The 18,478-nt window shown below is 35.1% G+C and overlaps 1 protein-coding gene and 1 non-coding gene across 5 annotated transcripts in view; one reads left to right on the forward strand and one right to left on the reverse strand.

The window, feature by feature from the left end:
* RNGTT (RNA guanylyltransferase and 5'-phosphatase) overlaps positions 1–18,478 on the forward strand; it is a 319,849-nt gene that overhangs the window by 266,109 nt on the left and 35,262 nt on the right. The gene's annotated exons all lie outside the window — the stretch shown is intronic.
* On the reverse strand, positions 1,605–1,711 carry LOC113928126. Its single transcript, XR_003521808.1, has one exon. It is a non-coding gene; the product is annotated as a U6 spliceosomal RNA (small nuclear RNA).

Here is an 18,478-nt window from a genome sequence, read left to right on the forward strand (position 1 = left end):
CAAAAACCTGCAAATAACCATCAATATATCAAAAATATTACGAATTTGAATTACTGATTTCATTTGCTTTTGCGTATCCCTGCTGAAGAAGTAATTCAGTTTTTCAGAGAATTGATGATTTTATTTATTTGTTTTTTTAAGATTTTATGTATGTATTTGAGAGAGAGCAAGAGTGAGCAAGAGAGAGAGCATGAGCAGGCAGGAGGGGCAGAAGGAGAGGGAGAAGCAGCTCCTTGCTGAGTAGGGAACCCGATGCAGGACTCGATCCCAGGACCCTCGGATCATGACCTGAGCCAAAGGCAGATGCTTAACCAACTGAGCCACCCAGGCGCCCGAGAATTGATTATTTTAATATTCTTGCCCATGGTAATGAGTTAAATTTGACCAAAGCACTATATAAATTTTGATATGCCTAGACTTGTGAAACCATCACCACAGTCAGTATAGTAAACATATCCATCACCCCCAAAAGTTTCCTTGTACCTCTTTGAGATTCCTCACTCCTGCCCTTCCTTTTTCCCTTCCAGTACCACTGATCTGATTTGTGTCATCATAGATTAATTCACATTTTCTAGAATTTTATATAAATGGAATTATACAGTATTTGTCCTCTCTCTCCCCCTCTCCCTCTCTCAGCCTCTTTAATACAGCATAATTATTTTGAGATTCATCCATGTTGTTGCACTTACCAATAACTCATTCTTTCTAATGCTGAGTAGTACTTCATTATATGGTTATAGCACAGTTTCTTTACCTTTTCACCTGTTGATGGACATTTGGGTGGTTTCTACTTCCTGGCTACTGTGAACACTTGTATACAAGTCTCTGCAGAGATATATCCTTTCGTTTCTCTTGGGTAAATACCTAAGTTGGCAATGGCTGGATTAAATGGTGGTTGTATGTTTAACTTTTTAAGAAACGACCAAACTATTTTCCCACCAGTAAGGTGTGAGAGTGCCAGTTCCTCCATATCCTGATATGGCCCATCTTTTTAAGTTTAGTCATTCTTACAGTTATGTAGTGGTATTTCACTGCAGTTTTATTTTGCATTTCTGTCATGCCTAATAATGTTGAGCATTTTCTCATGTACTTATTTGTCATCTGTGCATCTCTAGTGAAGTGTGTGTTCAAATCTTGCCATTTTTTAAATTGGGTTTTTGTGTTTTTACTGTTGAGTTGTGAGCATTCTTATATCTTCCTGATATAAGTCCTCTATCAGATATGTGATTTACAGCTTCCCCCCCTCCCCCCAGCTATTTCTTCTCTTTTCCTTTCCTAACAGGGTCCTCAAAGAGTGGAAGTTCTTAATGTTGATGTTCAGTTTATTAGTTTTTTCCCATGGCTCATGCTTTTGGTATTGAGCTAAGAAATGTTTGCCTAACCAAAGTCACAGAGATTTTTCTTCTTTGTACTGTAGATTCTTTATAGTTTTAGGTTTTACATTTTGGTTTAATATCTATTTGAGTTAAGTTTTGTATATGATTCAAAATTCAAGATATAGAGGAATGCTGAGCCCCCTGCCTTTTTGGCACATAGATGTCATAGATACTTTGACACATAGATACTTGTTGTAAAACCATTTTTAATTTAATTTTATTTATTTTAAAAATACGGACTGCTTCACGCATTTGCATGTTGTCCTTGAGCGGGGGCCATGCTAATCTTCTCTGTGTCATTCCAATTTTAGTATATGTGCTGCTGTAGTGAGTACCAAAACCACTTTTTAAAAACTATCCTTTAGACCATTGAATTGCCTTTGTATCTGTTGAAAATCAGTTGTGTCACAATATATGTGTGAATCTGTTTCTGGACTCTATTCTGTTCCATTTACTGGTATGTCTATCCCTCCACCAATACCACAATATCTTGATTATTGTATCATTATAATAAGTCATGGACACAGGTAAATCCTCTAACTTTGTTCCTTTTCAGAGTTGTTTTGGCTAATTAGGTTCCTTTAATTTTCATACACATTTTAGAATCATGTCAATTTCTCTAAAAATGCCCACTGGAATTTTGACTTGGATCATGTTGAATCTATAGATGAATTTGAGGAGAAGTGACATCTTAACAATATTGAATCTTTTAATTCATGATGACCACATATTTCTCGATTTATTTAGATTTTAATATCAACAATATTTTGATTTAGTAGATTGGCCTTGTACCTTTTTAACAGATTTATCCATATTTTATATTTGTGATGTTATAAAAGTATTTTTTAACATTTTTATGAAGACTTTTTTTGCATAATTTCTGTATAAATAAATATAGGGAAGAGGTTTTCAGTGAAATATAATTGACATACAGTAGTACATTAGTCTCAGGTGTAAGTATAACGACTCAGCTGTGCTGTACACTCCCCGGTGCTCGTCAAAATGCGTGTACTCTTAGTGCCCTTTATCCGTGTCACTAACTCGTCCCCTAACCCACCTCCCCTCTGGCAACCACCAGTTGTCTGGGTTTGTTGTTTGTTTCTTTTCTTTTTTTTTTTTGTTCATTTGTTTCTTAAATTCCACATATGAATGAAATCATATGGTATTTGTCTTTCTCTGACTTCTTTCACTCAGCATAACGTGCCCTCTGGGTCCATCTGTGTTGTTGCAGATGGCAAGACCTCACTCATTTTATGGCTGAGTCATATTTCAGTGTGTGTGGGGGGTGTGTGTATCCCATTTTCTTTATCCGTTTATCTGTTGATGGGCACTTAGGTTGCTTTCATATCTTGGCTATTGTAAATAATGCTTCAGTAAACATAGGGGTGCATATATCTTTTTGAATGAGTATTTTTGTTTTCTTTGGGTAGATATCCAGTGGTGGAATTATTGGATCATATGGTAATAATATCTTTAAATTTTTGAGGAACTTCCGCACTGTTTTCCATAGTGGCTGCATCAATTCACATTTTCACCAGCAGTGCAAGAGGGTTCCCCTTTCTCTACATCCTCACCAACACTTGTTATTTCTTGTCTTTTTGAGTCTAGTCATTCTGACAGGGGTAAGGTGATATCTCATTGTAGTTTTGATTTGTATTTCCCTGATAATGAGTGATGTTGAGCATCTTTTCATGTGTCTTTTGGCCATTTGTATGTCTTCTTTGGAAAAATGTCTGTTCAGGTCATCTGCCCATTTTTTAATTGGATTTTTTTTTTTTTTGTATTGTAGAAGTTCTTTATATTTGGGTATTAACCCCTTATTGTATATTTTATTTGCAAATTTCTTCTCCTATTTAGTAGGTTGCCTTTTTGTTTTGTTGATCGTTTCCTTTGCTGTGCAAAAGCTTGTTATTTTGGTGTAGTCCCTTTCAAAATATGGACACTATTTTTCATAGAACTAGAACAAATAATGCTAAAATTTATATGGAATCACAAAAGACCCCAAATAGCCAAAGCAATCTAGAGAAAGAAGAACAAAGCTGGAAGTATCACAACCCCAGATTTTAAGATATACTACAAACCTGTAGTAATCAAAACAGGATAGTACTAACACAAAAGTAGACCACAGATCAATGGAACAGAATGGAGAGCCCAGAAATAAACCCATGCTTATATGATCAATTAATCTGTGACAAAAGAGGCAAGAATATACAATGGTGAAAAGACAGTCCTTCAACAGATGTTGCTGGACAGCTAGCTACATTGCAGAGTAATGAAATTGGACCACTTTCTTACACCAGACACACAAATATGAGACCTGAAACCATAAACTGCTAGGAGAAAACATAGATAGTAATTTCTTTGACATTGACTGTAGAAACAGTTTTCTAGATATAAAAGTATTTTTTATTTCAATTTCTGATTGTTCATTGCTGGTATACAAAAAGATTCAATTTGTATGTGTTTAAATCCTGCAGTTTTACTATACTCAATTATTAGTGCTAGTATTTTTTTTTTTGTAGATTTCATAGGATTTTCTACATCATCAGCTAATAAAGATAGTTTTCCCTCTTCCTTTCTGATCTGGATGCCTTTTATTACTTTTTTTTGCTTTACTACATTGACTAAAATTTACAGTACAGAGTTAAATAGAAATGGTGAGAACAGACCATCCATACCTTGTTCATGATCTTAGAGGGAAAGCATTCAATCTTTCATCAAAAACTGTTTTTATAGTAATATTAGTTAAGGGTTGAATCCTAGATTCCATCTAGGCTCTCTTGTAAGAAATGGAATAATATTATGAACCTTCAAAGTAATTAATAAAAAGGATGGTTTGAGATCATCCTTTTTTGTTACTATAACTTTTTGTTAATGTTATCTTACAAGCCTGTGAAATTTGTTTTATGTTTTTTGTTTAGTTCTCTGATTTTTCTTCGCATTTGTCTCTTGGCTGTATGAGTTTTCTCTTGTTCCAGTTGAGGGGTGTGAGTTTAAATTCCTTTCTACCTGCATATATGATACATTTTTATGCTTTGAAAAACAAGGATTTTTCAGAATAGACTGAGCCTGAATAGGACATATAAGATATTTAATATTGAGGAGGTTTTAGTAACATTTTTGACATTTTTTAATGAAAAATCTTATTTTAGTTACCATAGCATCAGCACCTCTTTAAATACCTCCACTAATTTAATTTAAATCAAAACGCTCTCAAAAGTTCACCACCAGGATCTTAACTTGTGGACCCTCTTGAACTTTTCAAATTTCTTAAGTAATGACAAGCATTCAGATACATTTGTTTTCTTCTATTTTTAATATCCCTGGAACACAGGTTGGCAAGGATTTCTTCATAAACCTCTCTCTCTGTTCTGTTCACCTAATTCAGCAGTGTAGTTTGGAATAGGAATCCTAATAAGTTTCTGCAGGAACATTTTTGAAAGCCTAATTTTTTTCTGTTCGTTGGTTTGGAAAATCCCGTTTCTTCTTATTAGAACTGAAATAACTAAAAAGTGAGGGGCTTATATTACATATTTAGGAAAGGGTACAATGTGTGTGTGTGTGTGAGTTACATGTTTCAAAAACATAGTCTAAGTGTACATATGAGGTTAATTCCTCCGTCACTCACCTGATTTATTGACATAACATTTTCTTTATCCAGGCCTTTCCTAACAAGCTCAGTGACAGACAGAGGTCAATCCTTTGTCAACCCTTTTATCTTTTTATTATTTATTTATTTAAATTTTTAAAATTTAAATTCAATTAGCCAACATATAATACATCTTTAGTTTCAGATGTAAAGTTCAGTAATTCATCAGTTGCATGTAAAACCTAGTGCTCATCACATCACATGCCCTCCTTAATGTCCATCACCCAGCCCTTTATGCCTGGATAAAAAAAGATCCATTATTTTAGGGCACCTTTCTTTTCCATTTGATGTTACTGTGAAAGGTTTCTCTCATAAACTGTGAAAGGATTTCTTATCTTTATTAATCATTGAAGTTCCTTCATAATTCTTATGGTTCTTAGGAAAATGCTATATTGATCCTTACCAAATTAGAATACTTAAAAGTTAATTAGAAAACAATAAAAGAATCATAGCTTAAATGCTTGAGATTAGTAAGGTTCATTTCCTCCCTTGCCTTGCACCTGACTTGTTTTGGATATGAAATACCAATACTTGTTATGTTCATCTTTCTCCCATTAAACTAAATGTAGTGATACTATGTTGTATAGCATAGATATCAGATATAACCTTTAATAAATGGAAACTGCTTTGATTTCCTTAAGAGCATATTTGTTGAGGTTTTTTTGGTAAATAAGATAGGAAACTGTTAACTTGAATATTTAGGAAAAAGAATTCTTATTCATTAACATCACAGGACTAAGTTTGAGTGGCTTGGTGTTAGAGGCTCTTTTTGTTAGAGACATGTTACAGTTGTATTTCAAAAAAGCAGCTCCATTTTATAAAGAATGAAAAAGAGAAACATAAAAACACAAAATGGATAATATTTAGACAAATGTTAAATGAGTTCAGAAATTTGCTATAGCATGACAAGAGATATCTGTACTATTAATGAATAGCATGAGTCATTACAACCATTCTTACACACATACACATTTTATTTTTTAAAAGATTCTATTTATTTATTTATTTATTTATTTATTTATTTATTTAGAGAGCACAGTCAGGGGGAGTGGCAGGCAGAGAGAGAAGCAGGCTCCCTGCTGAGCAAGGAGCCCCAATGTGGGGCTCTGGGATCATGACCTGAGCCGAAGGCAGACACTTAACTGACTGAACCACCCAGGCATCCATATTACCCACTTTTAGTTTTAATGTCTTATCCAAGCCCTAAAGACACAAATATGTACAAACATGTGACTTTATTAAATAGGCTTAGACTAGTACATCTTCATGCTTGTTTCACGTTTCAGTGTTTTTAGGGGAAGTTATTCCAACTTACCTTTATCTCTTAACATCTTCTATAAGTCATCCAGAAGGTTCTTTTTTCAAACAAGCTCAGTCCTTTTGTATATAACTTTCACCTAAGGCAGTGACTCTTTTCAGATCATTAATTCCTTTCAGAATCCTATGAAAGCTATGGACTCTCTCTCTCTAGAAAAATCATGCACTTCTACTTATAATTTCAGAGGGCTCATGGGCCCTCTTTAAGGGCATTTAAGGACCCCAAATTAAGAACCCTAAAAAGTGAATAAAATATGTTTTTCCAAATTTTTCAATTAACCAAAAGTATTAAAAACATAAACTTAAGTTTTTAGGGGAAGTTTGTCATCTGAAGAACTCGATTTTAAACATGCATGATTATCTCTTGTTTTATCCTAAAACAAAACTAATAAACTAAATAAAACACTGATCATCCCTACAAGTTGTCATGCAACGTCAGAAGGGAATTGTCTCACATATCCACTGCTATGGTTTTGTGCTATAAATGAAGCAAATTTCACCCTCATCCAAGACTAACTTCTTTTAGCTTTATTGAGATTAAGGTTCTAAATGTACAAGGCTCTACAGGACTTGAGTTTTCTTAACAGATATAGTTCATTATACCTTTATATGCAGTCTTTGAAATTAAAAAGCGAAGTTTTGATTAAAATAAAATTTTGCTTAACTCTTGTTTGTATACTTTCAAGCTGCCAGAAGTTTTTCAGAAGTCCCTTGTTGGGGGCAGGGGATGGTATTTCCATGTATCTTCACGAAATACCTTTATTTTAATGTGTATATATAAATTCTGTTACTCGTAGCTTATTTTTATAGACATGTTCAAGTTTAAGTGATAGTTTATATTTTATGACTGTTACTCTGTTTTGTTTTCTAGAGCATCTCACAGTCTAATCAAAATCTTGGTGCTATTCTTATAGGTTTCTCTCTAGTCCTTGAGGCTCCACTTAGCAGCCAGAATCCATAAAACCAAGACAGACTGAAGCCTGTCAGCATTACTTTTAATCAACTCAGGTTGTTATGGAAAGACTCAAGGCCACAGGGCTGCCCCTCCCTGCAGGGTTTGGTATTAGCTGCCTCTTTCAGTTCTGACAGCCCAAGAAGTATGAGAGGCTGTGAGGCTGAGTCAGACAGTTTCCACTTTGACACTGCAGAATGGCTCAGAAATGTCCTCTATATTTTAACCTGAATTCCATGTAGCATCTGTATGTGAAAAGTAAGGAATACAACCATTAGTCTGAGGCAGTTATTTTATGATCAGTACAGCTAAGCTATTCCCTGCTTAGATCCTGGTTCCATCCTTGCTGAGGAACTGGGTGCCCTTTGTCACAGTCTCATACTCTAAGCTTTCTGAGCTTGAAGTTTTAAAAAATCTCTTTATGGCCAAGGAAATGTAGTATTGGTGTTTGCATTTGTATGCATATGCAATAGATGCAAAGAAATAGTGATCTCTTCTTCATTTTTGAAATCGTATTTGGAAATTCATACCATGCCCTCAGCCTTTTTTCTATTAAAAAAATAGAATATTTTTTCTTTAAGGTATATTGAGTTCAGATTGTCATTTGTTACTTAAACATATTTTTGAGATGGCTAATAACTTGTTAGTTTTAATTTTTAGGGAAGGTTAAATTTAAAGGTAAAGTATTTGAGGGTTCTGAGTTGTGAAAAGACTGAAAAACACTAGGAAAACTGATTTGACCTATTTACTGACTGACAATCTTTTAGAAAATATTTGAATTTAGAAAATAATACATTTATTAGATCAACACTTTTTACTAAAAGAAAATATTTTGCATCCATATTTTAAATTTCTAAAATATATGAAGTATTACATCAGATAAAGATGCAGCCCTTAGAACTATTCTAGTTTAGTGGTTTCCAGACTTTGACCATGACCTGTAGGAAGGTAAGAAATGTATTTCCATTGAGATCCTATACACATACACACATGTATTTATACACAGAGAGGGTAAACTGAAATTTCAAAAGTGTGATGCAATAGCTGTGTTTCCAGTCTATTCTGTTTATTTTTCTGTTGATTTGGTTTTTCAATGCTGGCCTTCACCCACTAGATTAACTTCTCTCTTGGAAAATGGATCACGACTCAGTTTGGCAAACACTGCTGCAGAGCAGGACTTGTTCAGCTAATGCTGCCTTACGCTTCTGCTAGGAGACTGCCACACTGACGCAATGCAGATGATATTGAGGAAGCTTACCTGCCCCTGAGTTGATGACAGCCCTCTGAGTGGCTTTGGAGGGAGAAGAAAATGAGAAGATATGGTTGCTGGGAAGAGGGAGGAGGAAAGCATAGGAAAAGAAAAATGAGAAATGAATTAAGATGTTTTATGGAGCCAAGTAAAGCTATTTTCTGTTTTAAAAAAAAAATTCTAATTCTCAAGAACAGAAGGGAGCCTTCCACGCCTACTCGGTCTTCCAAGTGATTTCATGTATTTTGAGGATAGAGAAAGAAATAAAGGTAATATCTCCCCTAGGGAAAAAATTAGAAAGAAATGGAGATGGGTGAGATTTTGAGAGCAGTGGAATCAGATCTAGATTTGTGCAGCCTATTTGTTGGATAATGGCTAAATTTTCCATAATACTCTAAATGAAGAGGCACAATTTCAGTGTCTCATATGTCATAATAAGGGAAGATGTGGTTTTCCCTTTGTTAAAAACAGATTCAAAGAGTGAAAGAAGGTTTGAAAAAAACAGAAACCCTAAAAGTCTTCGTACTTCTCTACAATAGCTCTTAAGTTGCCAACAACTTTTTGTCCAGCACACTTGCTGCCAGAGTGCTACAGGGTTCCTACGGGGTTTTCACGTGAGCCCACGTTGTAACTTTCTGGAGAGTTGTGCATTGTTTACTACAAGTCACGTAGTAATCACAGACGAGGGTTCCAGAAAGTTCCCAAAGTATTCCATAGTAGCGGTTCTCATGCCATTTTTACCAAGGTGGTTTTGGCGATGTTATTGCCAAAACTTAGGAACACTTAAGGCCTCTCTGTAGTCACATATGTTTCAGGCTTAGTGTTCTTATCTTCCCGTCCTTAGAAAACTTGTCTACAAGACTATAAGCCCTGTGGAGTTGGGCAGTATCTTGTATGCTTTCAGATCCACAGCATTTGACCTAGTGCCTGAGACATAAAAGCACTGAATAGATGTCTGTTACCATTATTATTGAGGATGCCTAGGAAACCAAGTCTTCTTGTTGTTGTATATTTGGTTGAGGTATAACTGACATGAAATTATATTGGTTTTAGTTGTACAACATAATGCTTCGATATTTGTATACATTGTGAAATGATCATCACCAATGTCTAATTAACCTCCATCACTATACATAGTTACAGAAATCTTTTTTTCTTATTATGAGAACTTTTAAGATCTATTCTCTTAGCAAGTTTCAAAGTGCAATGCAGTATTATTAACTTTAGTCACCATGCTGTGCATTCCATCCCCATAACTTATTTATTTTATTACTGGAAGTTTGTACCTTTGACCTCTTTCATCCATTTCACCCACCCCCACCCCACCCCACCTCTGGCAACCACCAATCTCTTCTCTGTATCTAAGAGCTTGGTTTTTTTTGTTGTTGTTGTTCTTTGTTGTTTTTTTTTTAACCATTAAGTATTTGCCATGAAGTCATCAAGGCATTTAAAACTCTGGCTCTAATTACATACATATTTACTGCCTTAAAACTTTATTCTCTAAAATATATTACATCTTGAGTTGGGATATCTTTGAGGCAATATAAATTAATTTTATTTTCTAATTTAAGGTTGTAGTTGTAAATTATTAACATCAGTAGCTTTATTTGAAATGTAGATTTTATGAATACATTACTCTGAGAACATTTTAAATATAGTTCTCAAATTATTTTCCAATTAAGAAAGTTAGCATTTTTCTTAGCTGAAAATTCGAGTTACTTTCAATCTCTTTTGAGCCAGACACTTTATAGAAAAATGTTGGAAATTATTTTAGCATCTTCTAGTTTTTGTTAAAAACCAGACTTATATCAAAGCTTAGTTCTTGTTAAATGTGGTTTAGAGAGAAAAAGAATAAACAATTCTTTTTTTTTAATTTTGAAATGTTCTCAAAGAAGTAAATGCTATCATGCCTGTTTAGGTATTTATAATGTGGTAGACCTCCTATTTTGGTGAAAGGAAATAACATGGTACTTCTTATCCCCTTGTGTTTTCCTACCAGTATTTTACTTCCAAAAAGTAGTTCTCTGTCTTGAATTTCAAAGGCACTGATAACCATTTCAATACAAAAGATTACATCTAAAATGACTATTGCTAAAGTCATATTTCCAACAAATAATTCCAATTTCTGATCTAGATTTCTATGAGACATCTAGAAATTATATATTTTACTTTATTCCCACAAAAGAAGAAAAATAATTTCTCCAGTAGTCAGTTATGAAGGAATATTCATATGTCTTCTTCTCTAATAAAGTTTCAAAAAAACAACCAACCCCCTCTCCTCAATTGCAGAGAATACAGTAAAGACCCATTTCAGGTGTCCATGACCATGAATCAGGCAGTTTGGAAAGCTCCAGATTGATGTTGTCTTTGTTGGCTCTTCAAGAACAGTAACAGCCTTTGAGGCTAGATAATACAAATCAATAAATGTTGCCAACATTTCAGTCAGCGATATTAAAGTTGCTACCTTGAGCACCTTCAGAAGTTTGAGACTACTGCATTAAGTAACATCATGTCATAAATTAATACTGTGGGGCATGGATAGGAGGCATCTTTAATCTTCTGAAACAGGAATACAGAAATACAGTCAAGTAAATCTAATATTCTCTTAAAGTAGTTTTTTCTAAATAGTGATCTAAGTATTCATTTTCTCCATATCCCAAAATTCTGTTATCTGTAGAATTATTTGCTGGTAAGTAAAAATGACAAATTTGTAGTTTAAGAAATTCACAAATTATGCTAAGTGTAATGAAAGATAAGGTTTGGAGAAACTATTAGAAATTTAACATTACAAATACAGGTCTACCATTTGAATATTTATAGTTTTACTAAAATATTTTAAATATTAATATTTAAATTCCTTCTGTAGTGTCACCAGATCAGACCATTTCTGATACCCAAGAAATAGTTTCACAGGTGATCATTCATCTGCTAAAATAATGATGTTTCTGGTATTAAAGTACTTTTCATTAAGTGTTCTTCTAAGACTTAAATCTTAGTCAAAATATTATCAGTGAACATACATTATATATACATTCTTTTAAAAAAATCTATTCATAATCTGTGTGGGTAGACACATAAAATTACATTTTGGGTTCTTTATCCATAATTTTTTCTCAATAGATTGCAGTATTTTAAAATCAGATTCGACTTTTTACGTCTTATTAATAAAAGAAGTTGTCTAGTAGAAAATTCATTTAATGTAAAACCCTTTTTTTTGGTCAAAGGGGGCTTAAGCTTTGAAAAACAAATAATATAAAAGAATATTTAAATGTAATATATCCCTAATGTGTAATAATTTCTCTCATTTTATCACCAAATGTTGGAACCATATATATCTCTTTGGATATTTCATCTTTTTTCTTCTTTTTCTTCTTTGTCAGTATTTGAAAACTTTGTCATGAAAAAAGAAAATAGGGCGCCTGGGTGGCTCAGTTGGTTAAGCAACTGCCTTCGGCTCAGGTCATGATCCTGGAGTCCCAGGATCGAGTCCCACATCGGGCTCCCTGCTCGGCAGGGAGTCTGCCTCTCCCTCTCACCCTCTTCCCTCTCGTGCTCTCTATCTCTCATTCTCTCTCTCTCAAATAAATAAATAAAATCTTTAAAAAAAAAAGAAAAAGAAAATAGGATAATATTATAGCCAACATCTATTGAACCCTGTATGCCAGGCATTGTTCTAAATAATTCTCAAACAAAAGCATAGGTACTCTTAGCATTTCCAGTTTTACAGATTAGGAAGACCTAGAAGGCTGAGCGACAAACCCAAGATTATACTGCCAACACATAGTACAGTTTTTTTTTTTTTTAAGATTTTATTTATTTTCTTGAGAGAGACACAGTGAGAGAGGGAACACAAGCAGGGGGAGTGGGAGAGGGAGAAGCAGGCCTCCCACCGAGCAGGGAGCCTGATGCGGGGCTCGATCCCAGGACCCTGGGACCATGACCTGAACCGAAGGCAGATGCCTGACAACTGAGCCACCCAGGCGCCCCCGATAGTACAGTTATGTTATGCAGCTTTCTATGGAATATTATTTTAGTGTCTGGTATTTAGTGTATACTATTTAGTTACTACTTATGTTGCATTATTATTACATACAGTGTTATTATAGTCCTTGAAGTCCTTCTGAGTTTTGCTTGTACAGTGGGCCAAATTCTCTCTGTAACTGAACAATACTAGTTAAGACACTGGCTGGAATCAGTGACTTGCCCAAAAGAAATATGGTTTCACCACAAGGATCAAGATAGAAAGTCCTTATGGTTTGTTTACATAAAAAGAGAAACAAGCATAAAGAACTCAAAGTTATAATCTCACCTCTGCTACTTAGTCAATGTTGAGTGTTTATGTTCATTAGTTGTTAATAGCAAGAGCTGCTACTTCTTGTATTGGGAACATTTGTGAATTTGAGGTATTAAAAGGCTTCTAATTATAATATCTTCTGATTTTATTATGAAGTATTTTTCTTTCTGTTCCCAAAGCATCTTGTTTGAAGTTTATTTTGTCATATATTTCTCCTCAGCCATCATTTTTAGGAGGGCCAATCATACTTATTATTTTTCTTTCATAGTAAATGCTTTTTATTTTACCTTTATTACTTCTTAATATTCAAGAGATTTGGGTGAAAGTATTATATGGTTATTAATTTGAAACAGTCTCTGGAAATCTAATTTATTTCTTTAAGAGAGAACCAGCTGGTAGAAAATCAGGTGTATAAACAAATCACCTGAGACTTCTAGTACCCTGAATAGCTTAGAAAGAATAAGTTAATATCTCATTTGCAAGATTTTTTTTTTCAACCAGGTGTGGCAGTTTTGCTAGATATGGTGATAAATGGTTTCTCATTGTCTGGCTCAAAGTTGAATTTGCTTTGTGAGAATAGCTAGAATTAAAACATTTAAATGTTTTTCAAGATCAGTGTATCTTGGAGGCATTTTGATGACTCAGGGCTGATTTTAGCTGCAAAAAGAGTTATAGCAGAATTGCAGGGAGAAGGAACAGATGTTTTTTTAAGTTTCAGGATGAGTAGGTTGGTTGCATAGCACAGGATAATTGGATGATGTAAAAGACAGTGACAGAATAAGCAAGGAGATACTCTCAGGGTGGTTTTGGTTTAGCAAAAAGATGAATGAAATAAGGGAACATGTATATGATACAGGTAATTAGACGTCATGAAGTGGAGATTTCTGGAGTGAAATGGAGCCATTCGAAAAAAGGTAGAAATTACATTGCTCAGGGTGAGTTACTTACTAGTGATGAACTATTCCATTCTATTGTATCCTGTTAAAAGATAATAGACCCCAAGCTCTTGTAGGAGTGATTCTTACCCATAATAAGTAAAATCTTAAGTCTGATATTGATTTTCAAATGCTTTTACTGGCCTGAATAACTTATTAAATCAATAAAATCATGAAAAAATATGGTTTAGGAGAAAAAAGTAAGGACAAGTCTATTCTTTGGAATTCCACTCCTTCTTGGTGGAGTCTCAAATGTCCTTAGAAGATCCACCTTCCTTGAGGCTGCAGTTTGTTCTGTTAGCCAGGACAGTTAACATCCACCTCTTCTGCGTGACTTGTGGTTGGTCTTCCTCACTTTCCTCCTCAAAACCTTACACTCCTTGGGGCGCCTGGGTGGCTCAGTCAGTTAAGTGTCTGACTCTTGATTTCGACTCAGGTCATGATCTCAGGATCGTGAGGTCAAGCCCCGTGGCAACCTCTGTGCTGGGCATGGAGCCTGCTTAAGATTCTCTCTCTCCCTCCCTCTCTCTCTGCACCCCTCTTTAAAAAAAACAAACAAACAGCCTTACACTCCTTGATGGTCTCTATTTTAGGCGCTTTGACACTCTATAAGTTCAGTCTCCTATTTATGGCCTTCAGAACCTTTCATAAGTTTACCTTGCATTCGTTTGCTTTTTTCATTTTTAAGTTACCACCAACATGGCTTCCTACTGCCCACTGTAGCAAATGTAAGTTCCTCCCATCAGCCTTTCCCATCCCATTGTACCTTTATTTTCCCTAACTTCAGCTCCTCTGATGTTTGCACTTCCCTGTTCCCTTGGCTATACATATTATTCTCTTGTCCATTATATATCTCAAAGCTTATCTGCTAGTCAAAAAAGGGACATCAGTTAAGTGTGTATACACACACACACACACACACACACACACACACACACAAGGTATTTTGGTGGAGACTGGGGATATAAAGATTAATAAGCTGTTTTATCTGCCTGCAACTTATTTTTGATCTGGCCAGTGAGATGGAAGAAATCTCTTTGTAAAAAGATAATGAAGAACTCAGGGGTGGGATATGCTATGTCAAATGCTTGGAATTAGCTATAAATGTCAAAAGTTGAAGAACTGTGGACTGGGGCAGTTGAGTTAGGATTTACAAAGGAAGTGCAAATTGTGTTGTCTTACCAATTAGGTGAATAGTAGGATGTGTGTGTATGAGAGAGAGAGTGTTTATCTTTTTCTGTTTAGCCCCTATAAGGATAGAAGGATGACATGTGATTCAGGAAAATAGAAAATGCAAAGTTGTGGAACCATAAAGACTTGCCTTGGATACAAGAGCAAAGGCTTATGTTAAGGAAGTAATAGGAAATATGGTTGAAGAGGTAAATTATATTAGAGAATTTTTTTAAAAACCCAACCATATTAACAGCAAGACTATACAGACTATTTTAAGAATTTCTAAGTTGGAGCAAGACAGGGAGGGGGACCCTAATAAGAGAAATGTTTTAGAGAAACATTAAAATTTTAGGTAAGGACCAAGTTCAGCGTAAAGAACTGACATTTTCCTGACAATTCATATCAGTATTCCAGATGGCTTCTTTAGCCCCAGCTAAAGAAAACTAATAATAAAGGTCACTGACACGGGCAGTGACAAAAGGGTCCTGGATTCTTAAAAGTCATAACTATCAGGTAGTAAAATATTTTTATATCCTCTTCATATTATTTGAAGTGTTCATTTCTAAGAGAAACAGAAATGGAACTAATATTAAAAATAGTACAAATTAATGTTTCTATTAGTTGTTTCTGACATTGTGTTGCTGCTCAAGTTGAACAATTATTTGTGACCAGAGGTGAATGCACTGGAGAACTTTTCTTAATATGGCTAGTTCTATCTTCGAATCTGACAGTTCGAGTCATGGAACAACCTTCCTTGCCATGGTTGCTGTTTCAATTACTTTCGCCTCTTTTTTGTGTCTTGAGAAATTAAGACTAAGCCTAAGTCTGTTAGACATATTTTTCAGAGAATTGTATTCTGGAAAAAGACAACAGAGTGATTGGTTCAAATTTGTTCACTGCAGATTTTTATTGTGAAAAAGAAATTAGTTCATTATACCCTTTCCAGCATGGAAGGTGATAATTACCCTTTATTGTTGCATTCATAGCTTCTTCCAAGAGTTATCTTCAAAATTGTGACTTTTAAAATATAACATCGAGTCTATGATTGAGTTAAAAATAAATAATAATTATTTTTTGAAAGATTTTATTTATTTGAGAAAAAGAGTGAGAGTGAGAGAGCACAAGCAGGGGGAGCAGCAGAGGGAGAGGGAGAAGCAGACTCCCCGCTCAGCCCCCACCCCAATGTGGGGCCAGATCTCAGGACCCTGAGATCATGAACTGAGCGAAAGACAGCCGCTTAACTGACTGAGCCACCCAGACACCCATAAATAATAATTATTTGTGAATAATACATAATTCCAAATACCTACTTCCTATAGTGTACTATTTTCATTAAACTTTTTTTTTCAGTATTTCTACATGGTAATCTGGAAGCAGAAACCTATACTGTAGTGATATATACTACCCAGTAGTAGAATTTGCATATTTCTGGTTTGGTATGTATTCTTTTTGGAAATAATAACTTTTGACATTATTTTCAAAGTTAGATGTTTATGTTAAGATAAATGATAATTAAAAAAACTTAGCTCTGTCATTAATGGAATTGTCACATATGATTTTAATTGTTCTGAGTGTGAAAGAAATCAGGTATTTTTATAAATAGCAAAAGAAATAATTTTTGCTGAGCACATATTATGTGCCCAGGAGATACTATACCTTCTAATATTTATTGCAGTATTAATAAAGTAGGTATTTGTATTTACAGATGAGAAATTGAGACACAGAGAGGTTAAGTAACTTGACCTTGGTCATGTGACCAGTAAATAGTATAATTGGGATTGGAAACCAGGTTTTTCTGACTCCCTAAGCCCACTTCTATGTTCTTACAACACTGTTTTTGTGTTAAGTATTGCTGGCTTCAATTTTTTGTTCAAGAATGTTGATCAACTATTTCAAGGGAATTGGCCCATACAACTATGCATTGAAAAGAATGCGCTCTATAGAAGTGCAAGAGGTGGCTCAGTCAGTTAAGTGTCTGCCTTCTGCTCAGGTCACGATCCCAGGGTTCTGGGATTGAGGCCTGCTTTGGGCTCCCTGCTCAGTGGGGAGACTGCTTCTCCCTCTGCCCCTCCCCCCTGTGCTCGTGCTTTCTCTCTTTCTCTCTCTCTCAAATAAATAAATAGAACTGTTAAAAATAAAAAAAAGAAGTGGGGCGCCTGGGTGACTCAGAAGATTAAGCGTCTGCCTTCAGCTCAGGTCATGATCCCAGGGTCCTGGGATTGAGCCCCGCATCAGGTTCTCTCTGCTCAGCCAGGAGCCTGCTTCTCCCTCTGCTTCTGTCTGCCATTCCCCTGCTTGTACTCTTTATCTCTCTGTCAAATAAAAAATCTTTAAAAAATAAATAAATAAAAAGAAGTGCAAGACAGTAAAGACTTGAGTTACCCAAAGTCATCATCATTTAGTGAAATATTTCCCATATAGCTTTTTAAAGCAAGCATTTAAGTTAATTTCTTCCTTTGATATATTAGAAGTATCCCTACCTTCTTAAAGTGTTTTGTAATTTATATAACTTTGATTTCAAGTGTCATCTTAGGTTGTTAGCTTGTACTTTAATAAAGTGATGGCCTCAGGAGCTGTTAATGTCTCTTAAGACAGCTACTGCCTCAGAAAGTGATCCACGATTACTGTGCTTTTGTAGTTGGTGATTTGCTGTCAGCTGTCATTTCTCAAAGTCAGATTCTGACAGTTCCTTTCTTACTGCTTCTATTTTTTTTTTTTACTTGCCAATAACAAGTGCCAAGATTTATAGGGAAAATTAGGTAACTAAACTTGTTAAATCAGTGACGTTAATTTGCACCTAATTATATATATCAATAAGCTTTGACCAGCGGGCCTAAAGGTTATCTCTACATCCTCCTGGAAAAGTGTAGTAGTTTCATTCATGGACATTGTGTTCCTGTTTTTTCTTTTTTTAATGATGGGGAGTGCTAATTCTTCTGTTTTCCTTAAGGCAGTACTACACTAATGGTAGTGTTTTGTATATTTAAAGGGCCTACAGACTTACCCTTTATCTCTTTTAATTTCATACATTGCTCTTGTGGTCCTAAATAATTGAATGTGATTCTACTTACTTATTTGAATACAGCCAAGAAGGCAAAAAGCATCAGCCGTTACGCTCAGAATCTTTCATTTGCAGTGGGTTTTTTTTCTTCAGTGAGCCTGCTGCCTTCACTCAAAGCCTCCCTTTTGTCACTTGTGGCAGGAGCTGATGTCTCTGTCACTGCTACTCACAGCTATACCAAGTGATGTAAAACAGGTTTGAAGCTTAAAATACTTTTCCAGTGTAACTTGCACATGTGTGTCTTCCAGTTTCTCCAGCAAAATGACTGAACCAGTTCTGCTTTCAGTTCCCTTGTCAGGTGGTGCCTCACAGCTTTCCCTTTCGTCATAGCACCAGGGGTGCAGTGTGCTTTATAATCTCTACTCCTCTTTTAAGTCACACGCAGATTTAGATACTTTGCTTGTCTCTATAGCACGGAGCACATCTCTGTGTCCGAGTGCTTATGGTTTATCATCAAGGTAGCAGTATAGTT

Source organism: Zalophus californianus, chromosome 7, assembly GCF_009762305.2.
Source record: "Zalophus californianus isolate mZalCal1 chromosome 7, mZalCal1.pri.v2, whole genome shotgun sequence".
NCBI lineage: Eukaryota > Metazoa > Chordata > Mammalia > Carnivora > Otariidae > Zalophus > Zalophus californianus.